Below are 18538 nucleotides of genomic sequence, written 5' to 3'. Positions count from 1 at the left end.
TTAATTGTCACAGTTAATCTGATTAACTATGACGAACTTCTTCCGAAAACGATTTCGAACATTGGCGAGTCTCGCGGTTACGCCGATCCGGCCGTTCGAAGGTCGCAAGTTCAGCTCTGCATATTAATTGTGATAGTTAATCAGATTTACTGTGAAGGTCAAAATGATATGGGAAGTAAGAAGATCAAAGAATCACCCGAGACCGGAAGAGCACAGGCGACTCCACTGCCGGCGTCGTAGAAGAAACAGAGTGAAGAGAGCAGCGAGGTTTCAGGGTTTAGGACTTTGTGACCCTTGTAGTTCTTACTGTTTCAATATTTTACTATTCGGAAATTGGGAATTTTGGCTAGAAGAGAGTCGCCGGGAATTATTTAGAGGGGAAACCTTCAAATGATTTTTATTTATTTATTATCCAGTTTTAATTTTGTGACACTGAAAAAGGCAGTGAGCAATGTAAAAAAAATAATTAAATATAAAAATAACTTCACATGAAATACATAACATTAATTTCGCTCCATTTGTGAAGAGGAATTATATTAACTAAGCTCAATCAAAATTCAAAAATAAACTTTGTGATGTCATAATACTGAATTAGATTGATCTTTTCGTTTGGAGTGAAAATAAGATTTAGGTCTTCAATATTTCAATAAAGAAAAAAAAAAAAATTCTTTCCTCTTACATCAATCTATATTCTCAATTGCTTTCATATTTCTATCATTTTGTCTCTCTCTCTCTCTCTCTTTCAATTTCAAAAGTCCCATGATTACACTCAAAATATATTTTAAACTAACGAGAAGAAAAGATTTATACGGCGTACAAAATCAATATTTCATATTTTTCAAAATTTTATTTAGGCATGTTAACACACTCGAAATCATCAAACATTATCTTCTTTCTTTTATTCATTATTAATTCAATTTTTCGGATCTAATTGTATAACTTTTCTTTATATATAAAAACCACAAAATCCAATGATTTATTTATCTTCACTATTTTATATTTTCTTCGAGTGATTATTTGATTTTTGGAAGAAATATGAAAAAGATGTGTAATGAGAGAGATGAAAGAGATTGAGAGTAATGAACGTGAATATTTTTACTTTTTTTTATTATTTTTTTAAAAAGAAAAGCTCCGCATAGGAGAATGTAATGAAGGTGAAAAATTATGTATAAGTATTAAAGATTAAGACCACTCCTGTTCATAAATGAAAAAAAAAAATTGTTGCAATTATGACATAATTGTAAATTTTGAATGGTTTAGTAAATGAAATTTGTATTTGAGAATAGTTATATAGTATTAGAGTGTATGTTGTATTAGCTTACGTGTATCGTGTATTAGTTTCTCTTAGATTTTTTTAGAACGTTTGCAACTAATTATGTTATGACTATTGTTACATTGAAGAGCTATATATGCTCAGCGTGTGTTGTACGCAAGATTAAGCTTAAATAAACAAATCTTTCGATCCCAAAATCTCTTTCTCTCTCCCTAGAAATCTTTTATATAGCAAGCTACATAATTACTGTTTGCAATTGTTTATTATCCACATCAATTATATATTACTATTAAGACGTCCTTCTAGATGAAAATCCAAAGTAACTCTATTTCTTTTTTTTTTTTTTTTTTTTTATCGAAATCCAAAGTAAGTCAACATCATAAGCAATGCCCTCTTCATAACATGGGAAACACTCGAGAAACTTCGATGCGAAGCTCATGAAACCACAAAACTAAAAAAACACGATATCCAATGAAAGAGTGAAAGAAGTTTCTAAACCATTTCATCTCATTTCACAAACTAGATTTTGTACGAAAACACTAACCAAATTCAGACAACAAGTTCCGAGAAATCCCCGCCGCGCATAAATACATACACCTATATATGCTCAGGTAACGGATATTCGGTTCCAATCAAATAAATTTCATAGCTTTTTGAGAGAAATCATGATCAATATTAAGCACTCATTTCAGTTCCCTGAATTCTCCTCTGTCATTGTGTTCTTAGTGATCATATCCACTATGGCCTTGCAGTTCTCCCACGTTAATGCAGGTTTGTTTATTATTCTATTAGCATTTAATCAAATAATATTCTCTTAATTATTTCAGAATATAGTATTAATCTAAAGTATTTTGCTTCTTTTTTTTTTTTCTTTTTTTTTCAGGTCGGATACTAAGAGTGTCGCTTAGTCCGCCACCATCTCCACAAATGGCTAAACAAATATTTTTCTTTGTAATATAACCAAAGCGTTATAAGAAGAGGAAAAGCGTAGTACTAACTAATTACTTATATCCCAAGCTCGCCTCACACTTTCTTTCTCAAATGCCATTCATGAGAGAGGTTAGTACTCTGTTTTCTTATGACTGTTGTTAAATGTGTTTTTCACACATGTTTCTCATTAAATATGTTCTAGATAAATACTCAATTGAATTTACAATATATCTAATGTCTGTCTAACATTTTGATTAATAGTATCAAATTTTGGGTATTTTGCTTTAAAAAACTAAAAAATTTGATTTTTTTTTTTTTTTCTCATAAAGGTTGTCGCAAGGACTTCGTTAACATCGACATATCAGACGTAAAACATTTTACAATCGCCGGAGGAAAAATTATCTTCCAAAAAACGTCGACATCAACGGAGAGAGGCCAAAAAAGAAAGCCTCGAGGTCTTGTAATCACATGTTGCCATAAGAATGTGATCGTGGGAAAAGTGCTTGAGGTTCCTAAATCCCATCCGGACTCTAATTTGTTAAAATACTTGCAACTTTAACAATTAATCAAATTAGTTTTTTATTTTTGAACGACTCATATGTATAGTTTATTTTCTTTTGAATATTAACTTATCTTCTAAAATCAGTTGGACATCCTTTGATTGAGATTCGGTAGTGAAATTAATGATTCTGGGCAATTGTTTCAAAGTGTTGTGACAAAAAGTGCGACAGTTGCTGAAATCTAAGGAATCGAAAGATAAATGATATGAGTGAGAAATAATAAATAAACATCAGAGTTGGTAACCCAATTCGGCAAGTCGTGCCCACGTCTGGAGGGAATTTACCCGATAAAAAACAATTTACTATAATAACGTGATACAATAAGGATTTACACTCAATGACTCCCTCTCTAACTACCCAAGCTACGTCTATTCTCTTCAATAGCAAATTAGGTTCCCCCTAAGCTCGAGATCCCCTCGATTCCCACATAAAAATTCTCCTGAGACTTCTAAACGTGTTTTCCGAAAGAAAAAAATAACTAATGAAAAACCTAACCTCGTGCTCTAATACAATCACCTGAATATAAACAACAAAGCAGAGGTAAAAAAACACCTTAAATGCTTGAACACAGGTCGTTTTAAGCTCAGCTAATCACTCGAATAAATTTCTCAAAAGTGTGAGTGAAGACGAGTGTGATTATGACCTATTCATATAGAAAATTAGATCAAAACCGATTTTTGAAGTCTGATTAGGAGCACCAGTCCATTATATCATCAATCCACACTGGAATCTTATTTCAATTCAGAATAGAAAAACTAAAAAATGAATAGGCTGTAACTGTTGTACAAACTATCACAATAGAAGCTGTGACGCTTCCAAAAATAATTGTTACGAGGCCCAACTTTATTCGAAATTATATTTCAGGATTCTTTAAGTATTTTGCCCCTATTAAATCGCCAATGAATGTAGTAGCATGTAGGTATGGAGGTTTCGGATCATTGTTTTGTATGAAGTCAACTCTGCTCTACCACGTTAGCAAAGGAAAAGTCATGTAAATGTAGTTATTCGTTGCTGTAATTAATTTCTCTCGGAGAAAAACAACTTTGTGTGTATATTATGGAAATATGTAGAAAAAATTGACAGAGGCAAGGAACAAGTGTATCGCTAGTTATATAACCAGAATTAATGCAAAATTCTTTAAATATAAATTCTGAAATGAATCACCAAGCAACTATGCCTTTGCTGGGAAGCTTCGGTCTCCCTCGAAGCACTCTACGCCACCAATTTTAATTTACATGGTTGATTTCTTAGGTTTTGGTAAACGTTTGACACGTATTATTTATATGATCTTAATCTTAATTTTTTGAACTCAAAAGGATTAAAGAATGAGTTAAATATAAATAACTAGAAATTTAAAGAAGGTAGAAAACAGAGACACAAAATGAGTCTATAGTAGAACCCGCTATATGCAGGTGTTTTACAAACATATTTAGTTTATGAGAAATTACGTTCAATATATTATTTGTTAAAAGTAATAAAATTCAGAAAAGTGGAAAATTACTATATATAATTATGACTTGATTTCTAGTAGTCTATATTGGAAAATTGTCATTCAAATTTTTTAAATTGAATTTGGTTAAAGAGCATATTAATCTATTTTAGTTTGTTAATGATGAGTGGCATTTAATTTTTACTTATTAATCAAACTTTATAATAAGTGTCTTTTTATTTTTTATGTCGGGCTATGTTCTTAATTTCCCTTTTTTGCATCTCCTTAACAAGAACGAATGTTGGTGTCGTCGTCCAATTTGAGATTTTCTTTGTAGACATTGAAGATGGTAGAAGTAAAGAATGGATATTTGTTGTGGATTCTTGCTATAAATTAAAGACGTTGATAATATGAGGGACCACTATCACATGTCATAAGATGAGCATAAAAAATACTGATTTGAAAAAATGGGTAATATTGTTGCTTTTGAACCCCAAGACTAAGCTACTTTAGTTAAGTGCCAAACCAATTGAGCTACCACAGCCTTGTTCATTAATATATAATTTATTTAATTCATAATAATTATATAATTTATTTAATTTTTAATAATTATATATTTACACCTACTAAATTTTTTTTAGTCCCGAACCAGTGGGGACCGTGCACCCATTGGTCTCCACGTGGCTCCGCCCCTGGTTAACGATGGCATAAATGGTCGTCTCGAGGCTGATCTCGTTTCCGAAGAGGTCATCATCCTCAACAGAGCGCCAGGAAGCGTCTTCGCCGAGGCTACATTTGGCGGCATTGATTTCTCGTCTTCGCCTATTCCACTTGCTCTGATCACCTCTGATCTTCTTCAAGGTCACGGGTCAAGATTAGGCTGAGCCCATATGAGCTTGGGTTGATAGATTTTTTTTGGGGATATTAATATATCTTCTACTATCTTTTGTTTATTTAGTTGTTGGGCATATTGTTTCCACATTTCAGTTGTGGGCCGTATCTTGTTCTGAAGATGGATGAGCCATCTTTCAAGTTTTTCGTCATCGAATTTTTTTTTCGAGGTGGTTGCTTCTCTTGTGTTTAGTTTCACACATTAATCTTTAAAGGTTTTTTTTTGTACGAGACATGCATAAAGTTGCTCTAAATTTAGTATGTCTTACGAGACATAGACGTGGAATCATTCGATTTTAGTGTTGAGTCTTGTACAAGATCTTTTTTTCATTCTTGTTAAAAGGACTTTGGTGTCTATATTTTATACTACCAAACTTTTTTTAATGAAAAACCTCATTTATCTTCGAGGGAAAAAAAAAAGCACTAACTCCAAATAATACCATTCGCACTCAAACGACGTTCCTTGAAATCCTAAAAAGTAATGTCGGATCAGCCAGACTTTAATGATCCATGCCATTGACAAATATAGTAAAAATTTCAGTACTCCACGACAATCCAAGTACACAAATAAAAAAAAAAAATTCAGTTTCAAAAGCCACAACGGAGACAATTGAAAACCAAGGTTTACTAAGACAAGTTCAATGGGAGGCCAGAAAATAATCTCCGTTTCACCTTTTACCTTTCTTTTGTTTGAAAAGTCCCATATTTTAAGCCTCGAAAAAAAAAATGATTGATAAAAAAATATTTCCTTACTTTTATTTTGTTTTATATAATTTTCGGGACCCAGCTACATTTGCGCATCGTAGGGATTGCAATTATATATGATAACACACATGCGAATTGAGCATGTATCAATTATTACAAAGGAAGAAAAAAAAACATAAAAGCAAGCAATAATTCAAGAAGAAAAAACACACGACTAGTAACATCATTATTACCGTACCCGAAAGATTAAACATGCAAATGAAATAGAACATATGTCACTACGTCGTAATTCTGTGGTACCCTTGTCATCGAAAGAAAAAATAACAAGAGTTAGCTGTTAATTCCATAATATTATTCCATAATATATATATAGATTGATGAAAAAGCCGTGCTCAGTGGACAGTGAGCCGAAAAGGGTTTCAGTGTCGCAGAAGTCCGAGTTCGTTGAACGTTTGTCAAGAAAAGAACATACAGTGTTATAAAAATAAAAATAAATATAAAAAAGTTTTGTCATCGAAGAAAAAACTGCCCGTTTTGTTGTTGTTGTTTTGGACATTGTATTTTATGACTGATGTCAAAGCACGCGTAATCTTTTAGGATATCATTATCAGAATTTAGAGAGCTCGCAGATCTATAGCTTTGGAAGTTTTCAGCTTTCGCTATATATAAGTGTAACCAACTATATAGGTATTCCATTTCTCATTTGGCAAGTTGATAATAATAATAATAGCACTACTCAACAAAATACTGAACTACTAAGTTCATGTATATGTTCTTCGAATTAGATTGAGTATTTCTGAAATTTTCCCTTCATATGTATATATATAGTGCAAATATTCCTAAATTATTACTTCGATGACATTTTGGTACAAGCTTGTTAATTTTATACAAAATTTAATCGTGTTATACTATGGTTATAACAACTCAAAGTAAAGTTAAGCAAGTTTGGAGTTTAAGGATGTGTTTTGATGAAATTTTTTAAAATTATATAAATGAGTGATATTTTTTTATTTATAAATACGTGCTTTCAAGTTTTTTAGATGTTAAATTTTATCATAAAAAATAATGTTTTTTTTTACTAACACTAAAAGAACGAATTAAATATTATAAAATCAGTAATTAGAAGATCAGTTTGCTCATAAAATTCCGAAGGACCAAATTAAATATCACGCAAAGTTTTCTTTTCAGATTTCTAATCCTAAAGTCTTTGACGGCAAAATGGCAATGAAACCCTTATTAATTGTATAGCATCTCAAGATCTAATATATTTTTAATATAAAGTTATTTGGTCCTTCTAAAAAAAATAAACAAAGTCTTAGCCTCTTAGGTCAACAAGAAAAAGGTCGGTACTTGAACGTCCGGGAAATAAATCAGCTAAAAAAAAAAAATAATTCTCCGAGTTCCAATGGGATGTGATGTAATAATACAATGGTAGTAACGACTAAGCTGAAGAACTAACATCACGTACACAAAATATTCATTTTTAGTGACTTGAGATAGTAATAATAGTTCACGTAAGACACCTTGGAGCTAAGCCAAGATTCAGTGCTACTTGAAGTACCAAACAAGATAGCATGCATGTCATCATGTGGGAGATTTTAATGCACTAACTATTCTTCTCTTGAGTAAATGATCAAAAGCTAGAAAACAATTTTTGGGACTTCTTTTTCATCTTCTAACAAATTTATCACTTCATGATCCCATGTCACAACAAATTGCTCTGCAACATGAATTGATTTAAGAAATTTACGCTTCTTTTTTTTTTCCCTGACGTAACAACTGAATATGTATGTGGTCAAATATATATATAGCGACCCCTCTCAGCTTAGCTAAGCTGAGAGAGAGAGAGAGAGATGGGCTTGAAAATGAAGATGGAACATATATATGTTTTGTGGGTTGAGATTATTAATGCATGAGTATATGCATATGGGTGGGTTCCTATGTTTAGACATAGTGTGATGTTAGCCACGTAGTTATGTCCATTTAACTACTACAATAAATACAAAAAATCCCTATACTGCCTTTACACATGCACGCTCTAGATATACCGCAACAAAAAAATCTATGTACATGTTCATACAAAATACATCCACTTGTTTCTAAACTTTACCTGCCATATCTAGATCTTGCCACTTTATTAACGAGATTAATGAATTTGTAAAATAAGATTTGTTGAAAGAAATAGTGTAATAGTCAAAATTTACAAATTGTAAATCGTGTAAGTACCGTGCTTTAATGTATATTTTTTACCATGTAAAAATATATGTTGAAAATAAAGTGTCAAAAATAAATAATCGTTGCTAATTCAGACGCCGTTTTGAAAATTATAATTTTATTCTAGATTTTTATACTAATTAAATAATTTTTCATATACGCCTCTTCTAAAGCTTAATTTTTTAAATTTGCCTTACTAACGTTGCTCGTGGCTCCACCACTGATCACAGACAATTAGCGACGATTTCGTCGCTGCTAATTGAGATATGCATCGGAATATTAATTAACCGATACACTTATAGCCGTAGTTAATTTTACAAATTGCGGCGACTTTGCTGGAATTAGTTCCCAAATGAATTATAAGTAAGTTTTGTGTTAACATTTATTTTTCGTGAATTAATCCAAAGTCGTGCGTACATTACATAGATAGACCCACGACCACGAACCAATATGAACATGGCTAGCCAACAAACATATATATTTACAGTTTATGTATACAAGAAAAATAGACATTCACTGTCGAAACCGTGTGTCGTAATTTGGTCCTCCTCTCTTTCTCGAACTGTGGATCTCTATCGTATCAGGCATTCTCACAGGTGAGAAAGTGAAACCACTTCAAATTCAATCAATCCCAGCCGCGAAAAAAAAAAAAAACCCCAAGGGAATAGAAAAAGCAGCAGTTTGTGTAGGTCCCACAATATAAATTAATACTTAAAAAAAAAAGCCAAAAGAAAGAAGAGAAAGAGCTTATAAATCCTCACACATTCCTTTAGTTTCCCTCCCTCTCCCAATCACCATCTCCACTACAACACTCACTCACACATTACCTTAACATTCTCTACTCAAAATTAAAACATTAGACACTTCTCTGAGGCATTTCAACAAACACCTTCGACGCATTCCATGGCTAGACCTCAGCAACGGTACAGAGGCGTTCGGCAAAGACATTGGGGCTCGTGGGTCTCGGAAATTCGCCACCCTCTCCTGTAAATTCTCCTCTCCGAGCTGAACGTTTCGATTCTCGTTACTCATTCGAAACGTTTCTTTTACCAACACGCGTTTTTTTAAAATATCTTGCAGGAAGACTCGAATCTGGCTGGGCACGTTCGAAACGGCCGAGGACGCGGCGAGAGCGTACGATCAGGCGGCGAGGATCATGTGCGGCGTCAAAGCCCGGACCAACTTTCCGTACAACTCGAACGAGTCAAACTCGGCCGCTAACTCGTCAAAGCTTCTCTCAGACGCTCTCAAGGCCAAGCTTCAAAAGTGCAATCTTCAGTCCTTCCAAATCATCAACAACAACAACAACAACAAACACACCGCCTCATCCCACGTGGCGCGATGCCCCGGCGCCACGTCAGCGAAGGGCTCGGGGGTCGGGACACGTGGCGTGGCGTGGCCGGAGGAGATCAGCTGCGAGTGGCCCGGAGAGACTAGTTCATCAAGTCCAAGCTCTAGTAATAATGATGATTATAATAATGATAACAATCTGAAGCCACTTGAAGATGACCATATTGAGCAAATGATTGAGGAGTTGCTTGATTATGGCTACGTTGAGATTTGCCCTGCTGATCATACTACGTATATCAATTACAATTAGTATATATTATATATGTTTTTTTTTTTTTTTTTTTTGGTGGGGGGGTTTATGAAGATGAATCATTGACCGATGTGAGTTTGTTCCAATCACAATAATCCACAGCCGTTATGTGTGTGTGATTACACCAAACCCCATGTGGTAATCAGTGACGGAGCCACTATAGGCCCAGGGGGGGCTTAAGCCCCCCCTCAAAATTTTTTTTTTGCATTTTTTGCCCTTTTTTTTAAAAAATTACTTAAAAATTTATACTTTTGGCCCAATTTTTATAAAATTTTTACAATCAAGCCCCCCCTGAAATTTTTTTTTCAAATTAGCCCCCCCTGGTTTGCTTGTCTGGCTCCGTCACTGGTGGTAATGATTCATAAAATTACTTATTAGCCTTAGCTTTAGTGCCTCTCAAAAAAAAAAAAAAAAAAAAAAAAAAAACAATCTGTGTAAATTCAAGTTTTTGTTTTATTTTATTTCATTGGGACCTAGCTATATGACGCTTACTATTTGCTATGGAATAAAAGGCTTGTGGTTGTGGGTTACATTTATGAGTCTGAAAATCTTAGAAAAGATATGCTATTTTTGACGATTGGTATACATATAAAATATACGGTGTATATATAATATATAGACATATTGCATCATATCATGTGAGGATTTGATGAAAGAAAATCTTTACTTTTTTTTTTCTTCTTCAATTTTTCTTTATGAGCGTTCTTCTGAGTCTGACCAGCCGCAAAGAAGCAAAAACAAACCTAAACAGTTGGCATATATTAGATATCAATCTTTACTTTTCTTTTTTTGGTGTTGGAAGAATAGTTATAGATTACGTTTAGTTTCCACCTTTACCGTTGGAATATGAAGTATGAACTCTAATGGAGAAAAGCGTTGATTAATTAAGTATGAAACATTGATCGGACAAAGGAAAAGGACAAGAAAGCGAAGAACATTACATGACAAAAAGGACAAAAAAATAAAGCAAAGAGAAAACATAGTATATAAAAATTACGGTTCTCATTATTCAATTGACTGGTGTTGTTATTTCAAGTACACACTTTATTGTGCGTCCAAATTAAACAACTTGAAGGATTGGCATGATAACAGATCAGCTTGATACCAAACTTGATAAGCCCATACAATATATATATATATATATATATATATATATATATATATATATATATATATTATATCTTTACTTGATCATCTGGATTTGAATAATATCCCATAAGTTGCTAGCTTAGATATTCATTAATTTAAGTTCGCTCACATGATTACATGTTCTCAGATCATAGCCTCTAGTTTAGGAGTTAGTGGAAACAAGAAAAAATATATATTACTAGCTAGATTTAAAAAAAAAAAAAAACGATCACAAGTCAATAGTAGCATTGTTGAGCAACGTGCATTCAGACGGTAAGCAAATATAGAACATTAATATAAAATCAAGAGCTTGTGATTCCAATGCATTAAATATTTTTCCTTTATTTCCTTCAACCATAAACATTCTTATTGTTTTCACACTTGCTTTTCTCATTGGATAACTTTTTCCTTATCTCCTGAGACAACTTTTTAATCTTTCCTGCTTTAATTTGGTTAGAGCAAATCCTATACAAAGCAACCAAAATTACTTTAGAAAAAGCGTTTTTGTATCTGATATAGAATTACTTTAATATCTTCACGTAATTATCCATAGCACTGTTAAATATTTATTTTATGTCTATTTTAGTCTTTTTACTATAACATATTTATTTTACCAAACGCTAAATCAGTTTTTGTTACCAGCAACAACTGTTTTATAAACAGTTTACCAAACACCTTATCAGTTAAAAGCACTTTTTTTTAAAAACAAAGCTATGCCAAACGATGTCATTATCACTACATAAGAAATAAATGGAGCGTTTGGTTATCAACTCAAAAACGGTTTTTGAGTTTTCAAGAAGTGAAAATAGGAAACAAAACTGGAAAATGTGTTTGTTAAGGTGTTTTCGGAAAAAAAATTCAAAAAATTTTGAAGTTGTTTTGGAAAAAAGTAAAGAAAACTGAAAACAAATAAAATGTGTTTTTGAAAAAAAATTTCTTCTCTTCTCTCCTCTTTCTCCTCATCTTCTCTTCTTTTCTTTTTTTATAAATCAAAATTACTTAGATTCTTAGCTTTTGTGACTCATGTACAATTTTTAAAATCGTTTTTGAAATTTTTTCTAAAAACTGTTTTACCAAACAGTAAGATTGCAGTTTGGTTTTTGCTAATAGCAAAAACAGGCTTAAAAAAGCTGTGCCAAACACGCTTCATGTCACTTTTTTTTTTGACACATTAGCATTATTGATAATAATAATTATGACAATGATGTCACTTTCTAAGACCGATGCTCATACTTTTTTTTTTTTATGAAAAAATTAATAAAATAATAAATAAATCACTACTTAAAATTGAGTGAAACTCATTTCAATCATTTTTTGTTTGGTGCTAACACTATTAAAGTGGTTTTTATGTAAAGTGCTATAATTGATGATGTGTATTAATAAAAAATAAAAAATATTTTTATGATGATGCGTAAAAATTTAACAACTTATACATTGGTGTAGCTCTCGGTGAGTCTTTGGATTTTAGAAGCACTAACTTTGGCATAAAACAAATGACAAATAATTATATATGATATATTTAGCCTCTAGATACGCATCCACACTACGGGACAACCCGTGTGCACATATATATGGATCTTTTAGCCGACAGTTCGAGGCTAATATATGCTTACTTCTCTTCTCCTCGACTTTTTTTGTAACAAAAATTAACCAAATCTAGATTCCTATATATTATTTCCCACTAAATATCTCTAACCATATATATGTATTACGATCATTTGTTTGGATTTTTGAGGATGTAAATATTTACAAATTGCCATTTGTAAAGTTACTAGATATGATGAAGGGTAAAATAAAAATAAAAAATAAAAAATAAAAACACATGGGTTTTGGATATAGCAAACAATAAAAGTTAAAGAATAAAAGCTTCTCGTCTTCTACATATTCCAAACAAGACAATTTAATATATGATTGTGAGTACAAAAAGAATTTACTAGGAAGGATCGTAATACACAAAGTCATATATGCTTTTTTTTTTAATATAAACAAATATTAAGGAGCTTATCAACAGAAAAAGAAGAAATTATCTCTTAATTAAATTATAGTTTAATTATTCAAATACTAAATATTAAAGAAATAGCTAAATTATACCTGCGTTACGTCTTACTTTAGTTTGGACTATTTTTTTTTTTATTTTTATATAATTCGATTATAATTTTAACGCAAGAAGTTTAAATGAGTTATATGCTTGATTCCTCCGTATAAAATATAATAATTTTTTTAGGATGTGTTAAAACAAGCCCTTTACTGTATTTAATGATAAGCTCTTTAATATTCTTATTGGGTTAAAATCAAGAATCACTAATATTTATCAATAAGCTTCTCAATATTTATGTGTCTTTTTGTTGATAAATATTATTTTAATTATATTATTACATAGAATATAGGAAAATCAATCGGTATTTCAATAAGTTTTTTATGTTGAAAATCAAAATTTTAAACAAGTATGAGCACTCGTCTGTATTAATCTTGTATCGAAGGAGAAAACAATTAGTTTCTTTAGTTATTTGCAAATTTTGGTACCAATCGAAAAAGAGTGTTCTGTTTCAAATGTGGTCAAAATTTCAATTAAAGCGGATCGAGTGATCATAATTTCAATGAAATCGGAACGAAATTTCTGCTCATAATTTTATTCTTATTTGTTATTGGAACTAAAGAATTTACTAGCTCTCTTCCGTTCCAATCACTCAAGTTTAATGGATAGTAGGTATCTCAATAAAATTAAAGTATCAGTATTAGTAGTTTAAATTTTAGTTCTACTAATTTAATTCACTTGTATTATATAATTGCCATGTTTTTAAGTCAATGTGAAAGTTTCATGTCACGGCATAGTAAAAAAAGAATGCATTACGTTTCTAGTGACAATGATTGAAACGTATCATCATTAGTATTACCGAAAGGATGATTTAGTACAGTCTAATTCGTACGGTAACAAAAATGTAAAATTAAAATGGCATGCAATGGCCGTCATTTCATGCCCAAACCAAATGAGTATTATCATCCCATCATCAATATTCAATAGCACATTATTCCAGCTTCATGCACTGAACTATGATATATGTAATGTAACTAATATTAATATTATATATATATATATATATATATATATCTTTTGGACAAATTAGTAGTCAAATAATATGATGAAAAAATAAATGTATTTTGTCTATCATCACCTTTATGAAGTTTTGCTCGGGATTTTCCTCATGCATGCTTATAAACAAGGTCGTGCACCATCCAACACTGTGGTCCCTACATGTCTTATTTGTTTTACGAAATTTATTTATCATATATGATTTGGTCGTCTAAAACGTTAAACTGATTTGCTTACATCAATGTATTAATAGAATATAATATTAATCATACTGTTGATCATGGCTAACGTATAAGGTCATTGATAAGTGTGTTAGACTTTTATCATGTAACAAATTGGAGTATTTGATTCTTAGACACATAAGCTTGGCCATTCCTTCTGAGAAATCCTATATTGTAGATTTACAAATATATATATATATATATATATATATATATATATTTTTTTTTTTTTTTTTTGCAACCTAGTATCTCTCACTTTTTGTGTGTGTGTATCACGGTAACTACCAATTACGAGTGCTATTTAAAAAAAAAAAAAACTATGGAAGATTGTAATGAAGTACTCAAAAGGGAATTTTTCTGTAAATAATAATAATAAAACTTAGAGTTATTTGCTAACCGTTTTTAGTTAGATTTATTATTGTTATTTTCTAAAAGGGTTTCCTATTAAGACTTGTTTTACGTCATTTTTTTTTACGCATATTAAAAAAACATATATAAAGCTGTCATTTTTCACTCTCCCCTATAATTTAAGTTTAACCAAGTTAATGTTATTTGATTATGCAAATAGTTTGAATAGCCGTCTTGTTAAATTAATGTTCGGAGTGGTACAGATAACAACTTTGAACATTGCAAATGAAAGTATTTTAAATTGACTAAAATTTTTATAAATTAATTTTTAAGTTATCATTCAAAATCAAAATCATACTTGTTATGGGTAGAATGTCTCAAACAAGTATAAAACTTAAAAATTGCCTAGAAGAGGGGAAAGAGCCTCGCCGAAGAGGGCCGGCACTTCCCCATTATATCAATTATACCAATTTATTAATAATAAATGTGAAGTTATATGATTATTTAGGTTTTTTTTTTTTCTAAAGACATTTGTTGTTATTGGGAATTATAGAATTATTTATGTTTTTTTTTCAAAAACATTTAATTTGCTTTGCTGTTAGTGGAAATTGAATTTTCACGACCTCCCCTTTAGAGCTTGGGTGAAATACCGCTAGATCAGCTTACCACAGTTATTTATGTTTCTTCGTCCTAATACCTCTCCCAAGTAAAGTGACCGAATTCATATATTATTTTATCTTTATAAAAAAAAAAAAAAAAAAAAAAAACAACAAGGATTTTGCCAAATTGGTGGGATCCGAATCTGCTATTATAATCCCATGCCGTCATGATTACTCGTATTAGGGAATTGAATTTGTTCCCTATAACCACTCCTAACTGAATGCGACACATTCCCATGTGTTGCTTTGAAATTGAATTCGCAAAAGTAGATTATTTAATTTTAATCCTCTCGCATGGAAATTGTATAAATCCCTATTCTTAAGACTAATCATTGACGACCTACTCTTTCTCTCTCTCTCTCTCTCTCTCTCTCTCTCTCTCTCTCCGCTATTTGACTAACCATATTTTTCTTAGTCAAACATACCGCTGCACACAATTAATCAATAAAATTGGTACAGTCCAATTGGAGCTAGATTATCGTTGAGCAAGCTTGAATAAAGCAGTCAAAAATCAATGATCGTGCATGGAATCTCATGCCAAAAATTATGGAGAAAAGTAATCATAAGGCATTACCCTTATTCGCATTTCTTACACCTTTAATTATTAGAATTTAGAAATATATATATATAATTAATGTTTGTATTAATATCTATACACACACTATAAGCTCAGTGACGGAGCCAGCTAAGGTCCATGGGGAGCTTAAGCCCCCCCTCAATTTTTTTTTTTTGCACTTTTTGTCCATTTTTTTTCCTTGAAAATTTATATTTTTGGCCCAATTTTTATAAAATTTTTACAATCAAGCCCCCCTGAATTTTTTTTTTCAAATTAGCCTCCCTGATGGGCTTTTCTGGCTCCGTCACTGAGCTCAGTGATTAGGCCAATGTGCTTGTTGTGATATTTGGTGGCTCTAAGCGGATGCATATTAAATGGATGTTTTAAAATGAAAGAGTGTGTGTTAAAAAAGAATATAAAAATAAAGAGTTTTAGTGTGGTGGATACACCAAGGGTTATGGATTTCTTTGATTTTGATTGTCTGAACCGGCGAATCATATATTGTTATACTTGTGTTAAATTTCTAATAAATAAATCAAACTCAACTCCGAAAGATTTTATTTATTTATTTCAAATCAATTCATATTCATTATGTATTTGGTACAAAGTGAGATTGTACATTGGAACTACGTGCCGACATACATATGCAGAGAGATCACATTTCAGATCAAACAAAAATAAATTACTCGAATAATTAACTAGAATACATTTATACTAGAGCGTAGGGTTTTTAATCGATATGGTATATATAAATTAAAAAATAAAAACATCTTTACTTGTATAGTTAAATTTCCCATGCCTGCACATGCAAAGACCATGTGTAGTGTGTATCCTCAATAGGGCATGTTATCGAGCACATGGTGTTTTTTTTTTTTTTTTTCAATTCTATATATCATATTCTTATATAAAAGATACGTAATGTTCGTCAAAATTGTGGAGCAGTATGGAATACCATCATCTCGTTGTATATACGAATTAAGGTGCAACTAATACATATATATGGTCCGAATTAATGTGGTCTCTTCAATCGTTATCCATAATATAATGGTCACAACACGATGCATGGTTTGGAAGTACGAAAGGTCAATTGAGTAGTATTTGCTCATTAGTCATTATACGCAAATTATGATACATCTGAAAATGGTCAATCAATAATACAGTAATTAATTTGCACATTTTTTTTTTCATTATTATAATACATCTAGATGTAATTCCATGTTACATAGACGATATTTATCATCTCTCAATTTTGAGTCAATATATATTGTATATTTATGTATAATCATTAGTCAATATGGTAAAGAAAACATAAATTAAACAGAACTTAAAATATGAACTAAACAATAAAATCTATAATGGTAAAAAAAATAAAAAAAAAATAAAAAAAACACACACACACATACAGATTTTTGGGCTTTCTTTGTCTCTCATAGGCCGAACCATATCTCCTTGGCCCGCCGGGCCATTAACATGCATTTTGAGCCCAGAAAAACGAGGGAAGTCCTAGGGGCTAAGGTTTAATGAACTAATTAGGATATGTTTAAGGGAAGATTCGTTAACTTGCCAAATATATTATATATATGAGGGATCGATATGATGAAAAATAGGGATCCCCATGGTTAACATGCAAATTTAAGTTGAATATTTTTTTTTAGACTTTCATATAAGGGATTAACCATTTTTTTGAAGAGACAGTTTAAATTATAATCTAGCTATTATTTTCTTCAAAACATAGTTATAACTGCTATATTATCTCCCCAAAATACCTATTTGAGTGATTATTTTGATACTTCACTTATATCTCTTCTTCTTTATCCAACCAACTAAAATAATTGTTCATACTAGCTCAATGAATCGTTCAATTACATTGTTAAAATTTAAAAAAATTTCCATTCACTTTATTGACTATTAAAGTCATTGTGTATTAATCTTTGCATCATTATTGCAGATCTCATGTAATGCCTAAACTAAACCGTTTATTAGAACTTCATAACACTTAACCAACATATTAACTTGTCATTTTCTCATAAAATAATGTGCTAATACCATATTATATCACACCATTAGTCGTATTAACTATTATGATTAATTGTCTTAACTATTATTCTTAATAATAATAACTATTATGATTAATAATATTAACCTTACAGAAATGTGAGAGAAAAATAATATTTGTAACTTTTTTGGATTAAAAAAATTAGGATTCGTAACTTTGTGAATGTTTTATAGGCTTTGGTTTACGTAAGAGTAAATTAGGTTTGAGTAGTTTAGTTTAGGTTTTAGTTTTATACCACGGGAATTTTAGAAGCACTTAAATGTTGTAGTTTGAAGTTAGCTATTAAGCTCACTATTTATAGAAATAAGCTAATTGAGCTATATACTTAGCCTGTTCAACAAACTAACAAGTTTCTAACCCCAAAATTGATGTTAGAATAGAACATGGAATATAAATATTTCATTATTAGATACAGAAAAAGTATTATTTCAGCAAATTACCTATCATAGTACAATATTATCATGAGATGATCCATATAACTTTGAACTGCAAGAAACAGAACATCTTACAGAAATACATATACTAGCTAGTATTTCTAGTTAGTAGTTAATAATAATAATTTTTAGAAGCGATTTTAAGCATTTATTTTAGTGATAGATATCATAGATAATCGTATAATTCCTTACTTATATTTATAGGTTTATAAACGAATCATATTCATATGATTTGTTCGTTTCTCAACACACGATAACACATAAGAACAAAAAATTATGCTATAAGCGTTCATAAAAGAGGAAAAATATTGAACTTGCATAGAAAGGGAAAGTAAATAGTTATAATTAAGATAAATTATTAAAGGAAGAGCAGTCATATAGCCTATTTGGATCATCTATATTTGCAAATACTTATTCATAATAAGATTCTAGTATCAAAGGCA

General features: G+C 30.9%; 1 long non-coding RNA gene and 1 pseudogene across 3 annotated transcripts; both read left to right on the top strand.

Moving 5' to 3' along the window:
- Positions 1 to 1683: 1683 nt before the first annotated feature.
- LOC149386753 (uncharacterized) lies at positions 1684 to 2886 on the top strand. Of its 2 annotated transcripts, XR_016301244.1 has the most exons (4): positions 1684 to 1884; positions 2000 to 2044; positions 2157 to 2332; positions 2533 to 2886. It is a non-coding gene; the product is annotated as an uncharacterized LOC149386753 (long non-coding RNA). The 2 variants fall into 2 exon arrangements; XR_016301243.1 differs by lacking the exon at positions 1684 to 1884 and having other exon boundaries at positions 1921 to 2044.
- Positions 2887 to 8745: 5859 nt separating this feature from the next.
- On the top strand, positions 8746 to 9739 carry LOC149386752 (ethylene-responsive transcription factor ERF003-like; annotated as a pseudogene). Its single transcript, XR_016301242.1, has 2 exons — positions 8746 to 8988; positions 9083 to 9739. The product of XR_016301242.1 is annotated as an ethylene-responsive transcription factor ERF003-like (transcript).
- The last annotated feature ends 8799 nt before the right edge of the window (positions 9740 to 18538 follow it).

The sequence above is a fragment of the Urtica dioica genome, chromosome 9 (assembly GCF_054948205.1).
Source record: "Urtica dioica subsp. dioica isolate 48M chromosome 9, U.dioica_male_clone48M_v1_H2, whole genome shotgun sequence".
In the NCBI taxonomy this organism is placed as follows: Eukaryota; Viridiplantae; Streptophyta; class Magnoliopsida; order Rosales; family Urticaceae; genus Urtica; species Urtica dioica.
This window is presented reverse-complemented; position numbering and strand designations above follow the sequence as displayed.